The 18,860-nt window shown below is 35.9% G+C and overlaps 1 pseudogene; it reads left to right on the forward strand.

Annotated features, from left to right (window-relative positions):
- The window catches only part of LOC144615173 (EF-hand calcium-binding domain-containing protein 13-like), a 99,209-nt pseudogene that overhangs the window by 17,003 nt on the left and 63,346 nt on the right, over positions 1 to 18,860 (forward strand).

Genomic DNA, 18,860 nt, shown 5'->3' on the forward strand with positions numbered 1-18,860 from the left:
AGATGTCTAAAAGAAGCAAGGTGGGAATTCTGGGATGAAGAGTATATAATTCACTATCACTTGGATGGTCTTTTAACAAAGGTTTTTATGGAGTAAGAGACTGGAGAATCTCAAACTGTTGATAGGTTTGCTAATATTTTAATGGAAAAATGGCATAAATATTTTGTGTGTGTGGTGTTTTGTTTCGTTTTTGTGCTGCTTTCTAATGTGGCTGTTTCTTTGACAGGAAAAGGGAAATGGTTTCTAGCCTCTGCAAGACATCATATAATGAAGTACCTCAAGGACACTTACACTCACAAGAATTAAGCGGTAATAATAGATTCTAGAACTTCTTGAATAAATTACCTGATTGTGTACATTTTAGAAATTGTTTCAGTGATTAGTGTCGCTTTCTTTACTCCTAATGGCATATGATATCAACTAATATTACATGATGTGACAAATGCTGTAGTCTGTGAGTAAGCATAAGCAAACTAGGTAAAATAAGGATTCATAAATGTCTTTTTTTAGAAATATCTTCTGTTATATTGATAGGCAAAATGTAACATATGTGCTTATTTTAGTTAAAATATTTTGGGAAAAAAGTGTGAATATTACATCCAATGAATATATTAGTAAGCACTAGAGTCACTGATTTTACTAGGACTTAGTTCTTGGTACATAGTACCCTTCACTTCTTTTTTTTTCCCCCTTCACTTCTTGACACTGAACTCTCCCGTATCTTGGGCCTCTCCTTTATATTTATGGAGTCATTTAGCATATTTTTCCTTTCTGATCATCATATTAGGCATCTTTTTATTTTTTTTTTTCATAAGTAATCTCTGTGCTCAACGTGGGCCTTAAACTCACAACCCTGAGATCAGAAGTTGCGTGTTCTACTAACTGAGCCAGCCAGGTGCCCCTATGTTAGGCATCTTTTCCTTTTTTTTTTTAATTTTTAATGTTTATTTATGTTTGAGAGAGAGAGACAGACAGACAGAACGTGAGCAGGGGAGGGGCAGAGAGAGAGGGAGACACAGAATCGTAAGCAGGCTCCAGGCTCTGAGCTGTCAGCACACAGCCCAATGTGGGGCTTGAACTCACGAACCACGAGATTATGACCTGAGCTGCAGTTGGATGCTTAATCAACTGACTCACCCATGTGCCCCAGACATCTTTTATCCTCCAGTTTTATTGGGATATAATTAAGATGTAGCACTGTGTAAGTTTAAGGTGTATAGCATAATGACTTGACTTACATATGTTGTGAGATGATTACCACAGTAAGTTTAATTAATATCCATCATCTCATATAGATACAGAAAAAAAGGAAAAAAAGTTTTCCTCATGAGGAGAACTGTTAGGATTGTAAACAACATCCATAGCCTTCCCTATTTTCTCATTGGAGAAGAGTCCCTTTCATGTCACTAATCCCTTCACTCTTAATTTTCTTTCATTGAATTTTCTTATGCTTCCTCAGGGACTGTGTCAATATTATACTCTATGTTTTTCAAAGAAGCTTCTTGAAAGAGTTGGTTTCCTTAATTATTTATTTACTTCCTATTTCACTGAAACCTGGTTTCCACCCCTAATACTCTACTAAAACTCCTGTTATTAAAGCCATCGTGGGGCGCCTGGGTGGCTCAGTCGGTTAAGCGTCCAACTTCGGCCCTGGTCATGATTTTGCAGTTCATGGGTTCGAGCCTCACATAGGTTGTTCTGACAGCTCAGAGCCTGGAGCCTGCTTCAGACTCTGTGTCTCCCGCTCTCTCTCTGCCCCTCCCCAGCTTGCACTCTGTTTCTCTCTCTCTCTCAAGAATAAGTAAACATTAAAAAAAACACATTGTTATCAATATGTTAGTCTTTCTCTGGTATTTAGCACTGTCATCTAGCACCTCTTTTTCTGAAAACTAAGGGTAGTACCCACTGAACTAAATTCAGTTTAATTCAACAGACATTTTTTGAGGATCTGTTCTGAAGTAGACACTGGCACTTGAAGAATGAAAAATCTTGCCCCCTAGAGCCTGATAGTTGAGTGAGGGATATTGACATGCAAGCAATCACAATACCAATAGCTTTGTCTGAGATATGTACCAAGTGATATGGGAGCATGGAAGAAGGATTTAAACATTCCCAGGGAAAATGGTGACTGCCTTTGCTATGTGAGCTTTGCATGACTTTTCTCAGTTTCTGAGAGTTGTTTAGGAAACTTGTAGACTTGGAGGTCATTAACTCTAGACATACCTAAAGAAATCATGAGATTGATTTTAAAGCAAAGAATTAGAACACAAAGACTTGCTCCTCTTTCTTCCTTTACTGATCATTGTTGTTTTTTTCATTGGGAGAGAGTGTAGCGGGGTTGACGATAATTATTCGTTTGAATTAATTAACCGTTTTGTCGTGTGTATTTAGCACTTCAGAAGGCCTGTAAAATTTTTAGCAAAATTCAAAGTGGTAAAATTTATGTGAATGATCTGCCAATGATCCATCACACCTTGAAGATTTTTATAAGTGATTCGGAAATGCAAAAGGCACTAAAGACTGTTGATATTGATGGTAAGTTTTGTGTTTTCATTATTAGTTTAAGGTTTGCAAACATGGATGTAAGTTCTATGTTGGTCAGATTAATTACACATCATAGGAAAGCTAAGCTTTATAATATGTTCTAAAAACTTTTTTTGCACATTTACGATAATATTAAAAAATTGGGCCTCCGGTACAATTGGATTGGTTGATTACTAGATTGGATTATGACATACTTTCATCAACATCTGATATTTTTAGACTTTTAATTTTTGCTACTTGCATACGATAGGGAAGATTTCTTAAGGCAAAAGTGTTTGAGTATAAAAGACCAGATTAATATATTTATGTTAAAATTAAGAACTTTTATTTATCAAAAGACACTTTAAAGTAAAAAGACAAGTTATGAACTTGGAAATATTTGCAATTCACAGAAGTGACTAGTGGTTAGTTTTCAGAATGTGTAAAGAACTCATACAAATTAGTAACAAACAATGGAATAGAAAAGTGAGTAAGACACATGGATAAGAATATCACATAAAAGAAAATATATGTAGCCAATAATCATATAAAAATATTTTCCATCCTCAGTAGTCAAAAAAATGCAAATCAAAATCCTAATAATTTTATTTTAAAACCTCTGGAAAAGTAATTGTTCTTTTGTTGTCAGTGTCCAATACTTAAAGAAGTAAATAATAAATAGAGAACTGATTACATTTACAGATCATTCCAAGCTTATTAAGGAGGAGAGATAAGTTTAGAATAAAAATGGTATAGATAAGTTGAAGGATTGGTCAGAAATAAAATAAACTTAATACCCACAATGACACAGTAATACTCTGAGGTTAAAAGCATCAAGCTACTCAAATAAAAGATGTGGATTGGTTATTATAAAAAATTTGTAGATGGAGAATACTAGGAGTCAAATGGACCACCAATAGAACATTACTTAGCAACCTAACAGGAATTGACAAGTTACAATAGCGTGCATTCGTCTATCTATCCGAGTCACCCCAACATTTTTTGAGTGTCTACTGTGCACAACTTTCAGAGGGTATAAAAATAAAATAATAAATATAAATCTAACTTTTAGAAAGACTAAAAAGCAACTCTATTTTTTCTGACATGTTTATTTATCCATATGTTAATTCTCTTGACATATAATTTTTTGGAGATTTATTATTAAAATAATTATTCAAAGTGGAAATAACTTTATTCTCTGAAAGCATAGGAGAATAGAAAGGAGAAAATAAAACTTATGTGTAATCCCACTACCCAGAGCTGAACTTTGGTATTTTTACATATATTTTTCTAGGATTTTTCTAAGCATGTGTGTGCGTGTATGTGTGTAACTGTGGTATATACATATGCATAAACACATAATTAGAAAAAATATATGTTGACTCACATGCATACAATTTTGTTACCTTTTTCTATTAACTTTATATGTTAGGCAACTTTCCATGTAAATAAATACAGATCCACACTGCCTTTTTAAATGTTTAATAACATTTATTCATTTTTGAGAGAGAGACAGAGCATGAGTGGGGGAGGGGCAGAGAGAGTGGGAGACACAGAAGCAGAAGCAGGCTCCAGGCTCTGAGCTGTCAGCACAGAGCCCGGGCGTGGGGCTCGAACTCACAAACCGCAAGATCATGACCTGAGCCGAGGTTGGACGCTTAACCGACTGAGCCACCCAGGCACCCCAACACTGCCTTTTTAAATGGCTGTGTGCCAGGGTCCAGCCCCAGCAGGTCCTGGGGTTCCTGAAGGATTCACGGTGTCGGCGAAAATAACAAATGGACACGGACAACAACAGTGTGTTAGACTGGCCGCTTTATTGCGGCAACCGTGGCATTATGTTTGTTAGCAATTTCCTTGTAGCGTGCGTCATCTATGTTTCTTGGCTTTACCTAATTCTAAAAATGTTCCTTTGTGTAATCACCCATTAAGGGACAACATGGTTATTTTCTTGTAACGTTACAAGAAATTGATTAATTTCTTCATATTATTTTCATTATGTATCTATGTTTATTTATAGTCTATAAAGCATTTGCTTTGCTATTTTCATGAAAGGTCATCTATCTCTCAACACCTCAAGTGGAACATTTACAGGGACATGACTTCTTAATTGTTTCTTTGAACCATTTGCGTATAAGGAACAAAAGTTATTCGCTTTGGTCCGGGGTGCCAGGAGGGAGCCAAGACGGCCCTGGGAACCCACGCCTTATGCGCTCCCAGGGAGACAGTGTATACCTAGGAACTAATGAACCATTCTGTACCTTAACCCACCAGGTCCAGTTATCATCTGGAATGCCTCCTGGGGGCCAAGTGGGCCTAGGGTTGGAGTAATTTGTATCCATAGATACATTCCTTTGTTGCCAGGGTGGGGATTTCAAATCCATTTGTCCCCCTCCCTGGCTGGGAAATATATGGGGCTATCCTTCCTTTAGGTAGGGGAGTCTTTACAGGGGGTGGCAAGGGCTGGATATAGGCCCGCATAATTTCCCTGCGGAATCTTATTTCTTTCCCCTGTGGTCCTTTTCCCAGGGGGCCTGTCATGGGCAATTCCCCAACCGACAAATCCCCAGGTACTTTCATTGGTAGGGGGGCTTCCCTGACCAATGCTAAGGCCAAATTACATAAAAGCAGGAGTACGAGAAGCTTCGCTGTCGGTGCGCCGCCATGCAGTCCCGATCCGTCCACCGCCCGGGCCCTGCCATCAGGCTGGTTGGAGAGCTTGGCTTTTGGCAGCTGTGAATTATTCTGTGGAACAGATCAAAGCACAAAAACAAATTGTTTTGAAAAATAAGCTATATAACAAATAATCTAAATAAATATGTTATTTCTAATATTTTTGCTGTTATAAGCTGGGTTTTTTCTCTTTATCTCATCAGGCAAAAGATAGGTTACTAAAATTGAAATTGCTAGGTCAAAGGATGTGAACATTTTAAGGCTTTTAAGTAATACTGTTATTAGAAATTCAGGGGCACCTGGGTGGCGCAGTCGGTTGAGCGTCCGACTTCAGCCAGGTCACGATCTCGCGGTCTGTGAGTTCGAGCCCTGCGTCAGGCTCTGGACTGATGGCTCGGAGCCTGGAGCCTGTTTCCGATTCTGTGTCTCCCTCTCTCTCTGCCCCTCCCCCGTTCATGCTCTGTCTCTCTCTGTCCCCAAAATAAATAAAAAACGTTGAAAAAAAAATTAAAAAAAAAAGAAATTCAAAGCAATAAATCTTTAGAACTTTAGATTTCAAGACTTCAGATGGAGTTTCTTCCAATTACCTGGATTTACCGTTGGGGAAACTGAGGGACAGAAAGATAAAAGTCTACTCCAAAGCCATACAACCTATTTTACTTTATTTGTTTTTATTTTATTTTAATTCCAGTTAGTTAGCATACAGTGTTGTATTAGTTTCAGGTGTACAATATAGTGATTCAGCAATTCCCTATATTACACAGTGCTCATCAAGATAAGTATACTTTTCATCCCCTTCACCTATTTCATCCATCCCCTCATCCACTTTCCCTCTGGTAACCCCCAGTTTGTTCTCTATAGTTAAGAGTATGTTTGTTGGTTTGTCCTGTTCCCCACCCCCGCCCCCCACCACTTTGTTCATTTGTTTTGTTTCATAAATTCTACATGTGAGTAAAATCATATGGTATTTGTGTTTCTCTGACTGGCTTATTTCACTCAGCATTATACTCCCTAGCTCCATCCATGTTTTTGCAAATGGCAAGATTTAATTCCTTTTATGGCTGAATAATATTCCATTGTATGTGTGTGTGTGTGTGTGTGTGTGTATATATATATATACACACACACACACACACACACACCACATCTTCATTCATCTATCGATGGACATTTGGACTGCTCCCATAATTTGGCTATTTTAAGTAATGCTGCAATAAACATAGGGATGCCTATATACCTATGAATTAATGTTTATGTATTCTTTGGGTAAATTCCCAGAGGTGCGATTACTGGATCATATGGTAGTTTTCATTTTTTGAGGAATCTCCATACTGTATTCCACAGTGGCTACACCAGTTTGCATTCCCACCAACAATGCACAAGGGTTCCTTTTTTTTTTCTACATCATTGCTAACACTTGTTTTTTCTTGTGTTTTTAAATTTAGCCACTTTGATAGGTGTGAGGTGATATCTCATTGTGGTTTTGATTTGCATTTCCCTGATGATGAGTGATGTTGAACACCTTTTCATGTGTCTGTTGGCCATATGTAGGTCTTCTTTGAAGAAATGTCTGTTCCTGTCTTCTGCCCATTTAAAATGGATTATTTGTTTTTCTGGTGTTGAATTATATAGGTTCTTTATATATTTTGGATACTAACCCTTTATTGGGTATGTCATTTGCAAACATCTTATCCCATTCAGTAGGTTATTGTTTAGTTTTATTGGTTGTTTCCTTTGCTGTACCAAAGCTTTTTATTCTGTGGTAATCCCAGTAGTTTATTTTTACTTTTGTTTCCCTTGCCTCAGGAGATGTATCTAAAAAGATGTTGCTATGGCTGATGTCAGAGAAATTACTGCCTCTGCTCTCTATTAGGATTTTTATGGTTTTAGGTCTAACATTTAAGTTCTTAGTCCATTTTGAACTTTTGTGTATAGTGTAAGAAAGTGGTCCAGTTTCATTCTGTTGCATGTTGCTGTCCAGTTTTCCCAACACCGTTTGTTGAAGGGACTCTCTTTTCCAAATGCATATTCTTGTCTCCTTTGTTGAAGATTAATTGGCCATTTAACTGTATGTTTACTTCTGTGTTTTCTATTCTGTTCCATTGATCTATGTGTCTATTTTTGTGCCAGTACCACACTGGTTTGATTACTACTGCTTTGTAATATAACTTGAAATCTGGAATTATGATACCTCCAGCTTTCTTTTTATTTTTGAAGGTTGTTTTGGCTATTTGGAGTCATTTCTGTTTCCATACAAATTTTAGGATTGTTAGTTCTAGTTCTGTGAAATGCTGTTGGTATTTTGATAGGGATTGCATTACATTTGTAGATTGCTTTGGGTAGTATGGATATTTTAACAATATTCTTCTAATTCGTGAGCCCGGAATGTCTTTCCATTTGTTTGTGTTATCTTCACATTCTTTCATCAATGTTTTATAGTTTTCTGAGTACAGATCTTTCACCTCCTTGCTTAAGTTTATTCTTGGTATTTTATTATTTTTGGTGCCATTGTACATGGGATTGTTTTCTTAATTTCGCTTTCTGCTGCTTCATTATTAGTGTCCATACAAACAATTTTAGATAACATATGTTAGTTTAAATTTTTATTCCTTAATTTTTACATTGAAAAAATGTAGACCTATATTGAATATCTTGGTAAAAATTGCAAATACAAGAAAAAGTTTAATAACTGAATATAAAGGTTTTTTTGTTTTAAGTTAGTATTTTTAGCTTAAAGAAGTTTACAAATTACAAAACGAAAATTATCTCTTCACCTCAATCTTTCCCTACAATTCTTCATAGTACACACTTAATAATTTGGTAGGTATTTTTCCTGGATATTTGTTATATACATTTTAATTGGTCTCATATTGATTAATGGTGAAGTTACCTCTAAAATTTTTGCTATTACAAATAATGCTATAAAGAGCATCCTTGTTCATCAATTCTTGCACATTTGTGTAAATATTTTTATAGGATAGATTTCTAGAAATGAAGAAGCTGGGTCATAGGATATGCATATACCTATAGGAACATGGTTTATGTCAAGTCATGTTATCTTGTCCAGCTTTATTGAGATATAATTGACAAATATAAATTGCATATATTTAAAGTGTACAACATAATGATTTGATATACATATACATTGTGAAATGATTACCAGCTATCAAGTAAAGAACATCTCCATCACCTCACATAGTTACCTTTTTTGTGTGTGATGAGAACACTACTCTCTTAGGATATAGTCTCTCAGCAAATTTCAAAGATACAATATAGTATTATTAACTATAGTCACCATGCTGTACATCAGATTCCCAGAACTTGTTCATCTTATACCTAAAGTTTGTATCCTTTGACAAACATCTGCCCATTCCCTCCACCCTCCAGAATATGTCATATACATAGAGGTTACATTTTCTTTATTCATCTGTTGGTGAGCATTTAGGCTGTTTCCATTTCTTGGCTATTGTGCATAATGCTGCAATGTTTGAAGTGCACATAGCTCTTTGAGACAGTGCTTTTATTTCCTTTGGGTATATATCCAAAAGTGAGCTTGCTGGATGATATGATAGTTCTGTTTTTAATTTTTAGACAAAACCTCTGTACTGTTTTTGGAATTGGCTATTCCAATGGATTTTAAATTATCTGCATATTTTATAGTTTTATTGAGGTATATACTTGACATATTTAAAGTATACAATTTGAAAATTTCTACATATGTATATACTTGTGAAAACTCAATCCCATTATACCCCTTTGTAAGCCCCCATTCTCTTTCCACAACCCCCCCTCACTACTTCCCAAGCAAACACTAACCTGCTTCTGTCACTACAGATTGTTTGTATTTTCTAGAACTTTATATAAATGATATCATGCAGTAAGTACTCATTTTTTTAGTTTGATTTCTTTCACTCAGCTTAATTATACTGAGATTCATCTATGCTTTGGTACATATCAGGTTTATTTCTTTTTATTGCTAAGCAGCGTTCTCTCTTATGGATGTACCATGATTTGTTCATCCATTCATTAATTGATGATGTTTGGATTGCTTCTAGTTTTTGGCTATTACAAATAAAGCTGGTGTAAACATTCATTTATGTGTCTTTGTGTAGTCATATACTTTCACTTATCTTGGGTAAATACCTGATGGTAGGATAACTGGGTCATATGGTAGGTATATTTGAATTTTTTAGAAACTGCTAAACTGTGCTTGCAAAGCAGCTGAATTATTTTACATTGTTATGAACAATTTATGACAGTTTCAGATGCTTCTCATCCTTGTCAATCCTGGAATTGGTGAGCCTTTAAAAATTGTCATTCTAATAGATGTATGGTGTTTTCTCGTTGTGGTTTTAATTTACATTTCCTGAATGATCAAATGATTTTGAATATATCTTCATGTGCTTTTTTTGCTACCTGTATATCTTATGCCCATTGAAAATGTGTTTGTGTTCCTACTATTGCATTTTGAATGTATATATTCTGAATACGAGTCCTTTACTGGATATGTGAGAGAGAGCACAGGCAAGGGAGGAATAGAGAGGAAAGAGAATCCCAAGCAGGCTCTGCCCTGTCAGCACAGAGCCCTATGCGGGGCTTGAACTCACCAACTGTGAGATCATGACCTGAGCCAAAATCAAGAGTCGGAATTTAACCAGCTGAGCCACCCAGCCACCCCAATTTTTGAAGAATATCTTTCAACTTAAGTTCATACTTCTGAAGAAGTCTAGTCTACAACTATTTCTTGTATGGATTGTGCTCTTGATGTTTTATCTATAAGGTTTTTGTTTAAACCTAAATCACATAGAAGTCAGAAAACAAATCAAAATAATTGATTGAAATTTGCACAAATGTTTCATTGTTTCTTTGAAGGAAAGGAGAAACCACTCTCAAGTTATTACACTGAAAAAAAATTTTTGAGGTAGACAACTTGACAAATTTTCCAATCCAGAAAGTGTTTCTGTGGTTTAGAAATGAGAACAACTAAGCCTTGTCAATTTCTCTGAACGTAGAAGCCTGCAGACCACCAGAAGCACTGAAATGTTCTTTTATAAGTTACTTTGTTCAGATTACATTAATTTAAAATGTAAATTTATAATAAGTTTCTTCCAAACACAGATAAACCCTTTCAAAATTGGCCTCATTTACTATATGAAGAGGAAAATGACATTAGAGTTATTTAACTTGAAGAGTCTTGAAAAATTAAGATGTTGCTTGACACAGATCTATGCTTGTCTAGAAAATGAGGCAGAAGAATCCTGATTCTGTGTTTTGTCACACTTTGTAAATCTGGATTTTCAGCTCTAGCTGCTCATCAGAGATGACCTGTGCATTAACATGCAGAAAAAAAAGCTCCATAATTTCAACTTCTCACTCAAACCAAGCAATAATTTCTTACTGAAATTTTCATTTGTACAATTTAGATTTCTTTCTTTCTTTTAATAAATAGGCATTACTTTTTGCGTGATAAATGAGATGATTTTTTGGATGAAGATTTTAATATTGTGCAATATTTTGTGCATTTGTTTAATGCATTTTGTGTGTGTGTGTGTGCAATGAGAGAGAGAGAGAGAGAGAGAGAGAGAGAGAGAGAGGAAAGGAGGAGAGGAGAGAAGGAGATGGAATGATTTGAGGCAAAGCTTTCATTAGAGTCTCATCTGGATCTGTAATCTCCCCTAAAACCACTGGTATAGAGGGTCTTAGCTAGAACACGATGAAATCAGTCCTATTCTTTTCAGGTAAAACCATTATATATGTAAAATTGACAAATTGCATGATTTTTTTGCACCTAATGACAAGTATAAAAATTAGAGCTTTGAGTAAAGAATATTGCAGTATCTTAAATTCTAATCTATATCATTTTGATTATTGCTGGGCACTATTTACTATATAATTAAAATGTGTAATTATGTTTTTATGATAGGTTTTCTTTTTACATTCTATATTTAATGTTAATGCTCCTCTAGACTATCAGTTAATTCTATTCACATTTTTAGTTTGCATTTTTATCTTATGTTCTTAATGAGTTTGCTAATGCAGTTTTTTTCCTTCTGTTTCTGAACCATTATTATAGTTAATGGAATGCTGGATTTTTCAGATTTCCTTAAGACTGTGAATGATGTTTGTTATTTGGTCTCCCAGGATCCAGGTAAAAAAAAAAAACGATTCTTCAAAATTGCAGAAAAGAATGATTTTGATTGTCACTGATTTTAGGGTGGGATGGTTATATGAATTTATGTTTTTTTCAGATCTCTTACATAGTTTTTTCCCCTGTAGCCTAGGTTGAGAAAAATTAGACACGAGTTATTTCATAAAAGGCACTAAAAACCTGTCCACCCCAATGAGTATCCTAATTTTCTATCCATAATCTCCACTTATTCCTGCATGCAACTGCTAGATTTTCTTAACACACGATTTTTGTCATATCATTCTCCTGCTCAAAAATTTAGATGCTTTTCCTGTGATGAAATGAATGTGGTCCAAACCCTTATGCTTGACATCCTCACCCCCTTATAATTTTTCTTGCCACTTTCCTCTTGGTAGAATCTTTTCCAGGCAAGAACCCCATGCTCCAGTTATAGACACAAATGTCTATACGTGCCAATTTCATTCTTGTTTCCAGGCCTTTCTTTGTTCATGTGTTTTTTTCTTTTTTTCCCTTTGAAATCTCATATCTGTTTTCTTCTCCATTGTGAATAGTACTTTCTTTGCTCTCTTTGGAATCTGCTTGTATTTCTCCCTAAAAATTTCCGACACTGATGGATCTCCTAACAACTTTTAGTTTACACTCCTATAAATAGCAAAGAAAGTGATTGGAAGAAATATTCATGTTACTGATAGAAACAGTGCTTCCAATATTCTGAGATCTCTAGGGTTTGTGACCTAATTTTAACAGTTCTTTGGGTTAAAACAAATCAAAACAAAAACCAGTTCCTTGGTTTTGCCATTAGGCAAGATCAAATTCCTATGATCTGTCCTTGGGATTATATATTTCTGTCAACCAGCCTGTATTTTCTTGGAATCAAGGATATATGAATGTGATAATCTTTATATACCTGGATAAGAAGCAAGAGGCAAGAAAAACTCTTTAATGTTTATTCATTAATGTAGTGAATGTTATTTAATACATTACCGTATGCATCAGTTAGCAATATAGATGTGATGCTTGGCTTGCTTTCCCTCTTTGAATTTCTTCCTACTTGGCATTTTGATTAACTCCTATAGCACTGGGTTTCCTCTTTGTCTACTTGGTTTTCAGGTTATAGCTTTTTCTTGACTAGATTTGTAAGTGTGTTTGGGTACCTAAGTACTGCCTGCTTGTCGAGCCACAGTTGAGCTATCATGTATTCCTTTGTTTTTCAAGTTCTGGTTTTCTATTTTGACCTTATTTATTATTTATGGTCAAATGTTCTGAGACCAACCAAGAAGTGCCAAATTTCTTTTCTTCCTCTTAAAACAGTATGCCTAATTCTCAAATACACTATTTTTAGTAAAATATCCAAGCAATATAATAGTATATAAATGTAAAATACCCTCTTTAATCCTTCCTATATTAAAGTTAATGTTGACTTTAGCATCTTTTATTATATGCATTTATGAATGTATATATTTACATATTTTGTAAGAGAAAATGAGTTATCAGTTACTAGGCAGAAGAGAACTAGAGTACCTGGGTCTTATAGAGGCAAGTGAAAAGATCAAGCATACAGTTAGAAATCAAGAGACCCTAAGAAAATAAAAGGGAAAAATATGATCATCTTATACTTTAAGAGAAAGGGATCATGCTATGTACTTTGTTGTCTAGCATGATTTTTTTTTTTTTAACTGAGTAATATGTCTTGGAAAGTTTTCCCCATGCCAGTAAGTGTAGGTCAGCCTTTTACTTAAAAAAAAATTGTTTTTAAGTTTATTTTTATTTATTTTGAGAGAGATACAGAGCAAGTGAGGGAAGGGCAGAAAGTAAGGGAGATAGAATCCCAAGCAGGCTCCATGCTGTCAGTGTAGAGCCTGATGTGGGGCTTGATCTTACAATCCATGAGGTCATGACCTGAGCCAGAATAGTCGGATGCTTAACCAACTGAGCCACCGAGGTGCTCGATCCTTTTATTTTTTAATAGCTGCATGGTGTCTGAAAAATGTAGATGTACTATAATTTATTTAACTAATCCTTTATTGATTCTAATTATCTTCCTATTATAGACACTTTCACAATGAATATCTTTTCTTATATTTTATATTTTATACATATTTATTTTCACATTATAGTTTATATATGTGTGCTTGTGTCCTTAAGTTCCTTTCAAGGCAAAATTAGTTGCCAGTTATTAGGTAGAGGAGAACCAGAGGGACCCCTATGTGTGCATTGGGGCATGCCTTCAACACTCAGACAGATAGTTTTCAACTCTTCCTTAGCCTTCACTTCCTGCGTGTGTATATCCTCAACGTAAGCCAGACCTGAGAGTTCAGAACCTACTCTGGTATTCCTGGGTACAGACCTGTTTATGTGTGTGGCCATCTAGATGCTCAGGAATATGTTGGAACTTTTCAAAGGCCTCTACAGACGTCTCATTTCCCAGATTTTCCTTTTAAGCTTGTTTGTTAGCCTATTATTTGCCCCAATTGTTTTTTTTTTAATGGCATGAATCTACATTTATTGACTTGTAAATAGGTCCATGGCATATTTTTAGTGAAAAGGCAGTATACTATATGTACTGTTTTAATTGAGTGAAATGTTCACAATCGTTGATGAACGTAAAGAGACATAGAAAGGTATCCAAGTAGGATATTAATCAAAATGCATCATTTTTTGCATGCCCTGGTTGGGAAATTTGTGTTGCTTTTATCTTTCTTCTTTGTACAGTTGTGGGTTTATTTGATTTTTAAAAATCAGTGGGTCGGGGCCCCTGGGTGGCTTAGTCAGTGGAGTATCTAACTCTTGATTTTGGCTCAGGTCACAATCCCAGGGTTGTGGGATCAAGCCCCAAGTCAAGCTCCACATTAAGCATGGAGCCTGCTTGGGATTCTCTCTCTGTCTCTCTCTCTCTCTCTCTGTCTCTCTCTCTCTCCCTCTCTCCCTCCCTCCCTCCCTCCCTCCCTCTGCCCCTCTCCCCTGTTCTCTCTCTCTCTCCAAAAAAAAAAAAATTTTTTTAATCCTAAAAAATATTAGTATGTCATTGGAAGAGCAGCAATAGCATTTAAGAGCAGGGCTCCTGAATCTGACTGGTTTTTGTTCATTTGTCTCAAGTTTTTACTTAAACTAATTAGTTAGTATATAGTATAATACTGGTTTCGGGAGTGGAATTTAGTGCTTCATCATTCACATGTAACATCCAGTGCTTGCTCCAACTATTACCCACCACTTCAGACCGTTATAATGTTAACTAATTGCCTCTGATTGTGTTTGAGGAGTACTTCCAGGGAAAAGGCTCTTTGCCTTGGGCAAGCTTTGAGTCCGGTCAAATAAGGCAGCTTGGCAAGTAGGGTCTTCCAGGGAGCCACAAGACAGGTCTAATAATGACAGTTCTTAGAGAATGGGGCTTTGAAGAAGTTCCAAACTCATTCTTCTCCATTGGCTGTCAGGCGGCTGTTTTTCATCATGAGGGTAGGCTCTTAGTTTTCAAGGCTCCTGGGAAGCTGGGATGGTAAGATGGGAATAATGGCAAGCTAAAATGCCACAAAGCTCACTATTACTGAAGTTCAGCCGTTTTTCTGAAAGAAAACACTCTTTGGATTACTCTAAGCCTTTGATTTATAGCCAGAGTTTTGAAAAAAGTTGATTCTGACAGTTTGCGTCCGTGTTCTCACAGCTTTTATGGAGGAGAGGATTCCCAGAGGTCCTTCCTCTGCTACTTTTGCTCGCCTGGTCAATAACAACTGGTTGGTTGGATGAGTGAATAATGCCCAGTTCTTCCGCCATGATTGTGCAAATCTAAGAACTTGTGGATCACTAGGCTTGTTATATCCTGAATTCTGAGAAAATGTAGTCTGACAAAAAGTGATTCGCTCTCTGAAGTTGATTATGGGAATTGTGTTTCCTTATCAAATTAAGGGGTGCGGTAGTCGGAGGATCACTTAAATTTAGCATTAGGACACAGGTATCAATCTGTTTAGATTTTAAGGAGGACATCTGTTTAGGGAAAATTCTCTCATTAATATGAATATTTTCATTTAACTGTGTTCTGTCCAATTCATTTTTAAAAAATTATTTATTTAAAGTCAAATTAGTTAACATACAGTGTTGTATTGGTTTCAGGAGTAGAATCCACTGATTCATCACTTACATATAATACCCAGTGCTCATCCCAACAGGTGCCCTCCTTAATACCCCTCACCCATTTAGCCCATCCCCCATCCACCTCCGCTCCAGCAACCCTCAGTTTGTTCTCTGTATTTAAGAGTCTCATTGTTTTTATCTTATTTTTCCTTTCCTTCCCCTATGTTCATCTGTTGTGTTTTTTAAATTCCATATATGAGTGAAAACATATTTGTCTTCTTCTAACTGACTTATTTCACTTACACAATACACTCTAGTTCTATCCATATTGTTGCAAATCTTTCCAATTCATTTTTGATGTTAAGGACTGTTAGCATAAGAAAATGAAGTTTCTGTGGAGAAATAGAAGACCTTTAAATAGTGGTTAAACCATTGCTAAACTCTTTGTAATATAAAAAATCTGAAGAGAAATTTTGCATCTATTCTGTTCTTTCTTTTACACTATTTTTTCTAAATTACATTTTAAAACAATGATGCCCTCAAATTTTAGATTAAGCTGCCTTGCTATTATAGATTATACCACTGATAGATATGAAATTATTTTAGTTACAAGGCTTAACTAAGCGGTGAATACAGAATAATCAGATAATCCAGAGCTTTTTAGCACAATGCCTATAGCTTTTAGCACAATGTTTGGCATATAGATAGCATTCAATAAATACCACCTATCTTTGCTAATATTATATCAATAGTGATAATAGCAAATATTACATTTTATATTAGGAATGTGGTCCTAATATAAATTGGGCAAATGGAATTGGGCAAATGCCTACTTGCAGGTAAATTTTTAGAAAACCCTATGCCTATGTAAAGGTATTGTACCCTGGTAGGCTGTTGACACAAAATCAGCCCCTCCAAGAAAAGCTGTTGATTCTCATGATAAAATAACTTCTTTGTTTATTATATTTTTGCAGCATTCCAGAATGCCTTGAAGATTTTCTGTAGGATAAAAAGTGGTCGAGTTGCGACTGATGAACTGGCTGCTGTTTTGGATAGCATGGATATTCCTGTAATTCCTGAAACTTTTCCAGGAAGTGATAAAACATGCTAGTATAGACAGTGAGTTATTTGAATTACTATGTAAATATACCTTTCTTGGATATCAGTGCTCTGATTCATCCTTTATCTCTCCTTCTTGATTCTTACCTCTTGCCACCTATCAATGTTGCTTACTGGTGTCTGTGGTAAGAGATAGTCTAGAAAAATTAAATGAGAAATTTCTAAAATTATTAGATTTTGGTATGTTTGATAAAAATCTAAGAGAAAAATGTATTTATTTTCTTTTCAAACTTTCCTCTCTTTTCCATTTCTTGTTTGTGGAGAGATGGTTTCTTTAATGTCAAGGGCATTGGCTTCACAAATTAGGAGACCTAAATTTCTTGAATTTTTAACTTTATTAGATAGCTTTGATTACACAATCTTCTCATGCTATTCAGTTACTCTTTGCAAAATGTAGATTTTTAAAAAAACATTATGAATATATTTAGCAGATGTTTTGTATTACATGTTTATATGTCACCAGGGGTGTCTGATAATAATGGATTGATAAATGATTGATTCATTGATTATCCATGTATTTAATGAGTCAGTCATTTAATATCTACTGTGCTTGGAACTATGCAAGGTGATACAGAGATGAATAGAACACATTTCTTTTTCCAAAGGAGTTCACATTCTAGCGTGGAAAGAGTCAAATAAAATGAAAATTTAATGTCGTATATAGCAAATACTGTTACAGAATGTAGTTAGGCTGCAAATGTATACTGGAAACACCAGGGAAAGATAATCAGAGAATGTGATGTCTGAGCTAAATCTTGAAGGATCAATAGGGGTTAGTTGGTTGAAGGTGGTAATGAAGAATGAGAAAGACATTTTAGACTGAGGGAACAGTTTGTGTAAATATGGCAGGAACATTATCAGACATGGCATCCTTTTCCATGGGCTTCCACAGGTTTTTGTCATTTGTCAGTGGTGGCTTTTAGGGGGTCTTTGGTGGCTGGGATGTAGTGTGAAGATAGAACCAGGCTGCATGGATTTTAGTAGGTAGTCATTTATGGTGAGTTCTGGGTTGATAGACATAAGTGGAGGGATGTTCTGGAGCATAAAGATGCCCATAAAATAGGGATTTTAAAGCTTAATCTCAAGTCATATTATTAAATAGCCTTTAGGGCATGCTCTACCAGAAGCAACAGAAATTACATATGAAACCACTGTGGCTTTTTTTTTTTTTTTTTTTTTTTCTTTTTTTGGCTTATGGAATTCTGGTCTGGATTTCTAGGCTTTGTACTTGGGGAGCTAAACTGAAAAATTATGCTGATTTCATAGATTGTTGTAGGAATTAAATAGAACCCATTGGCACTAGAATAGTCTCAAGAAATAGGAAGCAGAAACCTGGGAATTATCCTTGACAACTCTTGTTTTCTCTGTTCTCCTCATGCAACCGTTGTGAATTACTATTATTTTAAACTTCTAGATATCTCTTAAATCTCTCTATTTTCCACCATTTCCTTAGTCCAAGTTACCATAATTTTTCCTTAGGACCATCACTGTTCATCCTAACAAGTCCACCCACATCCAGTCTTTTTTTTTTTTTTTTTTTTTTTTTTTTAATGTTTATTTATTTTTGAGAGAGACAGAGACAGAATGCGAGTGGGTTAGGGGCAGAGAGAGAGGGAGAATCCGAAGCAGGCTCCAGGCTCTGAGCTGCCAGCACAGAGCCCAACGGGGGGCTCGAACTCACGAGCTGTGAGATCATGACCTGAGCCGAAGTCGGACGCTCAACCGACTGAGCCACCCAGGTGCCCCCACCCACACCCAGTCTTATCCCCCTTAACACTATGGCCAGAATGATCTTTTCAAAACACACATCTGTGGGGCGCCTGGGTGGCTCAGTCAGTTAAGTGTCCGACTTTGGCTCAAGTTATGATCTCAGGCTTGTGGTTTCAAGCCCCATGTTGGGCTCTGTGTTGACAGTTCGGAGCCTGGAGCCTGCTTCAGATTCTGTCTCCCTCTCTCTCTCTGCCCCACCTCCCCTCTCAAAAATAAATAAACATAATAAAAAAATAAAAAAACCCCACACATCTGATCATGTTACCTCCTTGCATAAACTCTAATAATACTTCTTGGGATGAAGAGCCCTTTAAGGTCACGTACAAGGACTTGCAATGTCTGGCCTTTACCTTAGATCTCCAGCGTCATCTCAGACCACATTCTGCTTTGCTTACTGTGCCCTCTTAGAGTTTCAGTTATATACCAGGCTTCCTCCTGCCATAGCCTTTACATATATTCTTTTCTTTTCCTGGAGCATTCTTTCCCTCCTAGTGAATTACGACTCATACTTTGGATCTAAACTCCACTCTATTCTTTAAGGATGCTTCCATGACTTTTCTGA

This window comes from Panthera onca (genome assembly GCF_046562875.1).
Source record: "Panthera onca isolate mPanOnc1 chromosome E1 unlocalized genomic scaffold, mPanOnc1 haplotype 2 h2.Chr16_ul_9, whole genome shotgun sequence".
In the NCBI taxonomy this organism is placed as follows: Eukaryota; Metazoa; Chordata; class Mammalia; order Carnivora; family Felidae; genus Panthera; species Panthera onca.